Genomic DNA, 7,359 nt, shown 5'->3' on the forward strand with positions numbered 1-7,359 from the left:
CTCGCATGTGATTTCTGAGACTCCGCGGGCTTAAGAGCCATTGGCTAGGAGGTCGAGGGGTGGGGCGATGACGTCATGGTTTGCGGTTTCAGTCGGATTCAGGCGTACACACGAATCCAAAACGAAACCGGGTAGATTTGAAACCACCTCCGAGGGTGGTTTCAGAAGCTTGCGGTTTCGGTCAGTGGATTCGCCGGCTTCGTGTGTACGGAAGGCCGAACCGTACAAGACCTTTGCGGTTTCGCCATGAAATCGGCTTCGTGTGAACGGGGCCTTAGAGAGTCCCAATCGTGAAGTGTGGATCGAAGCAGAGCCCTTCTACGAAGAGCCTGGGCACTTCCTATACGCCCCATTGTACCGATCTTGGTTGTAGTTCCATTAGACATCCACTGGGATTGTATTTCTGCCCCCCTTTGGAGTAGGGTCCAGCTGCAGCCCCGGAGAACAACACCCTGGCGTGACAGAACACCCTGGCGTGACGGAAGTACTGTGGCTGGACGGAAGTTACCTCCGATTATTTTCTATAGACAAATAAACGTATTTATCGCTTGAATTAACATAACAAAGAAAAAATATATATTTCGACACGTTAGTAACCATTTTTATAGCTTAGAAAAGGTTTTTTTAACGTTATTTAGCCCCGGAGAACAACACCCTGGCGTGACAACAACCCAGGCGCGACGGAAAATCGGAAACCGAAGATGAACCATGGAAGTAAGTGTGACTGTCAATGTGCTTAATATATTGAGTAATATTCATGTTAAAGTCTTGCCGTAGTTTATTTACTTTTCGCTAAATTCGAATATAATAATATTGCGCCCTTTTAGAAAAATTAGTGTCATTTAGTGTCATCCGTAATCACCAATGTGATGCTACAGCAACACAATTTAGCAAAACTGGCCACCGGAGCAGAAAAGTGTCTGTTACTCCTGGGGAATATCTAATAGGCTACTAAAACCTAGCCTGTATAAAAAACAGGCTATTACTATTATAAGTCATGCAATCTTATGACCATAACGAATACCACAACCAACTGTGAAATGTTACTGTAATTCAATAGTGATCAACTTATACATTTTCTTTGAATTATTATAAAAAATAGAAAAAAAGCTATAAGCTAAGCTATAAAAATGGTTACTGACATGTCATAATTTTTTATTATTTAAATGTTTTGGTCTAATAAGTTCAATAACGCAAAGAATCCTGAGGTATTTGTATAAATAACGTTAAAAAAAACCTTTTCTAAGCTATAAAAATGGTTACTAACGTGTCTAAATATTTTTTTATTTCTTTGTTATGTTAATTCAAGCGATAAATACGTTTATTTGTCTATAGAAAATAATCGGAGGTAACTTCCGGCGATAAATACGTTTATTTGTCTGTAGAAAATAATCGGAGGTAACTTCCGTCCAGCCACAGTACTTCCGTCACGCCAGGGTGTTCTGTCACGCCAGGGTGTTGTTCTCCGGGGCTGCAGCTGGATACTATTGGACTTGTGTGGACTTGGGACCGTTAAATATCCCAGGATGCATTTAGCATTTCTGTTTTAAAATATCAGTGTGTAAGCTTTAAAATAGGCTATATAGGAACATTTTAAAAGTATGACAAAGATGGAGGCCTATTCGTAATATTTACATACTATTATTTTAAAATGAAAGAGGGGTATTGTTTTATATAATTTGTTTATATTGTATAAGTCGCTAATGGAGGAAACCCATCGCAACGGAATTCCCGGTCGGATCCATCTGAGCGTGCGTGCGTGCGTGCGTGCGTGCGTGCGTGCGTGTGTGCGCGCGCGCGTGCTGCCCTCGTAATGTGTTCCAGTCAAAACTTGACAGCTAGCTAACAATATTTACAAAGAAGTGGAATCCGTTACACAAGGCTTTCTTTTCTTGTTTCTTTACTGGATGTTATTATCTTCATAACTTTGTTTTTGTAGAACTGTAACAAATACAGAAATATAAACATATATGCGTTTACATGTCTTGCATCATTGCTAACACACGGGAATCCGAGAGCTAGTATTGCTAAACAGATACAGATTACATTTTACACTTGAACTCGGTCAGAATCTTAACATAAAATCTTAACACAAACTCGTATGAAGTGATCTGATTTTTACTTACAGACAAATAATTTCGATAGTTCAAACGTATTTGATAGATTGCGGGAGTGATAGTACGGCGTGGTCTTTCCTTGTCGAGTGAATCGGAAGTAGGTTCGCGGTAGTAGTGTCGTCAATATCACAATTTGACCACAGGGTGGCAGTATTTAACAAACTAAGGAAAGATGTAGAAAATAATACATTTCTTACGGAAGGCAGAACACTCCCTGCTTGGTATAATTATATTATGCCACTATAAATCATTAAACAACAGTAAACACGTTTGTGGCAACTAAAGTCCTCTAAAATTACTCAGAGAGGAGCACTACAATTTCTGAAATAGGCCTCAAAAGCACTTTAGAAGTTCCTTCTTTTACTACTCTAACTTTCACCTTACGGATCCTCTTGTCACCGCTCGACAGAGTGTGAACTCTGTCGATTACTCCCACAGGCCATTCGTTTCTGTGGGCCTGGCTGTCCTTGAGCAAGACGACGTCGCCGGCTTTGACATTTGGCCTTTCGTCAGTCCATTTTCTGCGGCCTTGTAGTGTTGATAAGTAGTCCCTTCTCCACCTTTTCCAAAAGGTGTTTGCAAAGCACTGGACATGTTTCCATTGCTTCCCGTGTAGATCAGCCATTTGGAAGTTTCCAGAGGGGGCTGAGACAGCACTTATCTTCTGGATAAGCAGCATCGCTGGGGTGAGGACTGCAGGCATATCGGGATCAGAGGACACTGGGACCAGGGGCCTGGCATTCATGATTGCCATCACCTCAGACACGAGAGTGCTCAGGATCTCGTGTGTGAGGCGGGTGTGTCTTGGCTGAAGCAGCATGGCATCCAGGATGCGCCTGGCGACACCGATCAGTCTTTCCCATGAACCCCCCATATGCGATGAGTGTGGCGGGTTGAAAACCCAAGTGCACCCCTTGCTTTGGAGGTAGGTTGTTATGTTTGTGTCTTGTGTATTAATACTCAGCTCTTTGCAGGCTCCCACAAAGTTAGTCCCTCTGTCGGAGCGGAGAAGTCTGGCTGGACCACGGACTGCAAAGAATCTTCTGAGGGCGTTAATGAAGCTGTCGGTTGTCATGGATTCGATGAGCTCGAAGTGGACTGCTCTGGTGGACATGCACGTGAATATGACCGCCCAGCGCTTACTGTCTGCACTTCCTCCTCTTGTTCTCCATGTCGTGATGGTCCATGGCCCGAAATCATCATTGGTGAACGGAGGCTCGGGTGTGAGTCTGTCGGCAGGTAGGTCTGCCATCTTCTGCTCCTGTAACTGCCCACGCAGCCTGCGGCAGGTCACGCACCTGTGGATGACAGAAGTCACCAGACGCTTACCGGCAATGATCCAGTAGCCTGCTGCTCTGACGGCTCCCTCTGTTATGTGTCGCCCCTGATGCACCACCTGCTCATGGTAAAACCTCACCAGGAGAGTGGCGATGTGGTGTCTGCTTGGAATAAGCAGTGGGTGTTTCTCTTCACGTGACAGGTCATGAGCGGCTGTTAAACGACCTCCGACCCGCAACAGGCCGTCTTCGTCGGTCACTGGATTGAGCTTTTTGAGGGTTAGTTTGTTTGGGAAGGGTCTTACCCTCTTTAAGGTGTTTCAGTTCCTCTTCAAAGGCCTCTTGCTGAACGGCACGGATAATCACACACTTTGCATGCGACAATTCATTTGTGGCGAGTGTGTCTCTGAAATGGCTCCAGCCATGACGTTCTGTGCTGGCTGTGTTTCCCTTGAAAGATGTAGCGACTTGAATGAGTCTGGCTGTCACATTGCAGAGGTTTCTCCAGCTCGAGAATCTTGTGAACCGCTGCGTTCCCAGCCGGGCATCCAAAGTCCTGGTAGCCAAAGCGGTGACCTCAGGTCGGATCTCAGTGTCTATTTTGGGCTCCAACAGGGCGAAGTTGTGAGACTCCCCGGATTCCTCTGGGTTGGTGTGTGTTAGGAAACTTGGCCCGGAGAGCCAGCTGCTTTCCTGCAGCTGTGTTGCAGGCATGTACCTTGTCGCATGATCCGCAGGATTTCGGTCCGTGGGGACATAGGACCACTGTTCCGGGTGAGTGGATCGTCTTATGCAGATCACCCTGTTGGACACATACACATAAAACCTTCTGGATGAGTTATGGATGTAGCCAAGAACTATCTTACTGTCTGTGAAGAACCTGACGGCGTCCACATGTATGTCCATTTCATCTCGTATCAGCTCAAACAACAGCAAGCACCGCTGCACATAGTTCAAGGCGGGGAATGGTGTGTGCAGGCCGGGGCGCCAGCTTGGACTTCCCCATAATGAATCCCACGTGTGCTTCGCCGTCAGAGCTGATGGCTCGCAGGTAAGCCACAGCTCCTATCGCCACAGTCGACGCATCGGAGAAAATGCAAAGTTCTTTTCTCTGTGTTGAAGACAGCAGAATGGGGATATAGCACCTCTTTACGTGTAAGTCTTCCAAGGCTATGAGTGAATCTCTCCACGTCTTCCACTCTGCTTCTTTGCTGGGGTCGAGTAGCGTGTCCCAGCCTTGCTCTGATGAGAGTTCCCTTACTAATGCTTTCCCTTGCATAATTATGGGAGCAACGAAACCCAGGGGGTCGTATAGACTATTCACGGTGGACAGGATACCCCTTCGTGTGTATGGCTTCTCTTCTCGGGACACCAGGAATGTGAAGCTGTCTGTTTCCAGGTTCCAGGCCCAGGCTTCGTTGGAGGGGGAGAGGGTCGACGCCGAGTTCCAGGTGCTTCAGGTCTTTGGAGCGGTCTTCCTCAGGTAGGGCCTCCATCACCTGTTCGCTGTTCGATGCCACTTTGTGTAGCCGCAGATTGGAATCTGCCAGCATCTGTCTGGTTCGCATAAGGAGGTCTACTGCCAGCTGAGGGGAGGCGGCAGATGTCAGCCCATCATCCACGTAGAATTGACGATCCACGAACTGTCTTGCATCAGAGCCGTATTCTGTTTCACCTTTCTCGGCAGCACGTCTCATGCAGTAGATGGCGATGGCGGGTGAAGGGGTGTTTCCAAAAACATGGACTTTCATCCGATACTCCACCACTTTCTGGTCCAAGTCATTGTCCTCATACCAGAGGCAATACATTTCTTACGGAAGGCAGAACAGTGTGTGTTTCTATTCTATTCTATTCTCGCTCGTTCGTAATTCTTATATCAATAGCCTACTCTCCAATAATGTAATAATAGGCTATATATGAAAATTGAGAAACGGCAATCTCATACAATCTTTTTCAAGCCACTGATTGTTTATATGTAGGGTACAGCTGGCTTGCCGTGTGAATACGCATAACTTTTCATTTATATTCATTCAAAATATTAATATAGTCTACTATTTTGGTGGTGTTTGGTTTTAGATAATTTGTTTATTTTGTTCAGTAGTTATATGCCTACATGAGGCCGTAGCACAGTTAACAGATGAGATGAGCTGGTGACGTCATCGAGTCAGCTGCTGTTCCAATTGCAGGTGCGTACTCCCGTCCTCGGAAGTGTTTACTTGAAGTCCGGACTTGCCAAGTACGAACTTCCAAGTCCGCGAGTACGTAGTACCATCGCTGTTTCCCAATGTCAAGGAAGCATGCTCAACGGCCGCCCTTTTAAGGACGCTACGTCATAGAACGCCGACAAGCACTGTTCCAATGTTGAGGACACTCGAAAGCTGCGCCATTTTTGCTTCCTTTGTTTTTGAGAATTCCGAGATTTTTCAAGGATGCATCGCTGCATCCTAGACGAGCCAAAACTACCCACAATCCTCTGCGTTCACTGGGCGGGTTCTTGAAAATGGCAGAGCAGTACACGTTCAAATGAAGTTATATTCGCTTTCAGAAATATTTTGTGCCATATTGCTTTTTATAGATTCATCATGTTAATGCAAATAATCAAGCCTAAAGACCTGTGCCACTTTTCAAACGTTTTTGCAACTTAATGATACGTTGCTATATTTTGCATGGACGTAGCTGGTGTTAAACACCACTGTCACCAATGTCAATTTACTCGCTCACAAGATTACATTATTTATGTATACCTGTTTGTGTTGAATCGTTTTTTTTAGGGTCAGCCCAGCAAACGGAGGCTTTTGTGCGCCTTAGGGTGGCGCACAAACATTTGTTTACCGGTGGAAGGGATAGTGCCACTATCCAATGTTGTAAAATTAATGCACAACCGATCATTTGCAATGTTTGTAATTTTGAATGAACGTATATAATTGTATTTTATATGATATACTTATGTGTTCAAAGCACTGGTAGATTGTAGGCATATATGAATGAATGAATCAGATCAGTTGAATAATATATCCAAATAAATACATGTTTATCATCTCTTTCTTTGTCTTTTCCCCCCTGCATAATGGTAATCAACCGTACTGTAAATGTGATGCATGAATGAAGTTCTCAGACAATTTCACTTAGTTTTATAAAAATTTAATGGATTTTCCTTTTCATAAAGACGATTCGATCAACCGCAACAAAGCTTTTGTGACTTCCCCAAAGAGGCTCCATGCGAAGGAGACATGACCGCATTCATAACAGACAAAAGTCAAATAAATATCGATCAGCTTGATTGCTGCCATGTTTTATTCATAAGCGCACATGTGTCTACAAGCGGACACGTAGTATTAAAAAGTGGAAGCGGAAGCGCTTCCACACTACCAAGTCGTTCCAAAGTCTGAACGTTACAAACGCTAGGAAGCACTCGAGCTAGCACTCTATTGTCATCTCCATAGGACGCGACTAGCAAGGACGCGTCCTAGCAAGGCTGCCGCCTTCACTTTGGGAAACAGCCCATGGACATAATAAAGGATGGACCACGGACTGGAAAATGGCCGCCCATTCATTCCTATACAAACTGCTCAGTGGCGCAGGGTAACATACAGGAGCGATTTGCTTCCGTGTTATGGGGCCAAGACACGTGGCCTAGTCCGTGACGTACCGGATGCAGAGATCTTCTTCTTCTTCTTGTTTAGTGGCGGATCATAGTTTTTCCCCATATACCGCCACCTACTGGACTACTACACAGAAGTGTGTTACAAGGACGTTGGCAAATGATACTTTAAATCATAAAAATAAATTCAAAGAAAAAACCAAACTAACAAAACAAAATAAACAAAATAAAACAAATTAACAAAATAAATGAATAAATAAAAATAATAAATAAATAAAATATATACTTAAGGTTAAATTCTTCTGATTAGGTTAGTATCTTTTAGCTAATTTATCAGCAATTTCATTGCCATATATTCCATGGT

This window comes from Gadus macrocephalus, chromosome 3, assembly GCF_031168955.1.
Source record: "Gadus macrocephalus chromosome 3, ASM3116895v1".
Taxonomy (NCBI): domain Eukaryota; kingdom Metazoa; phylum Chordata; class Actinopteri; order Gadiformes; family Gadidae; genus Gadus; species Gadus macrocephalus.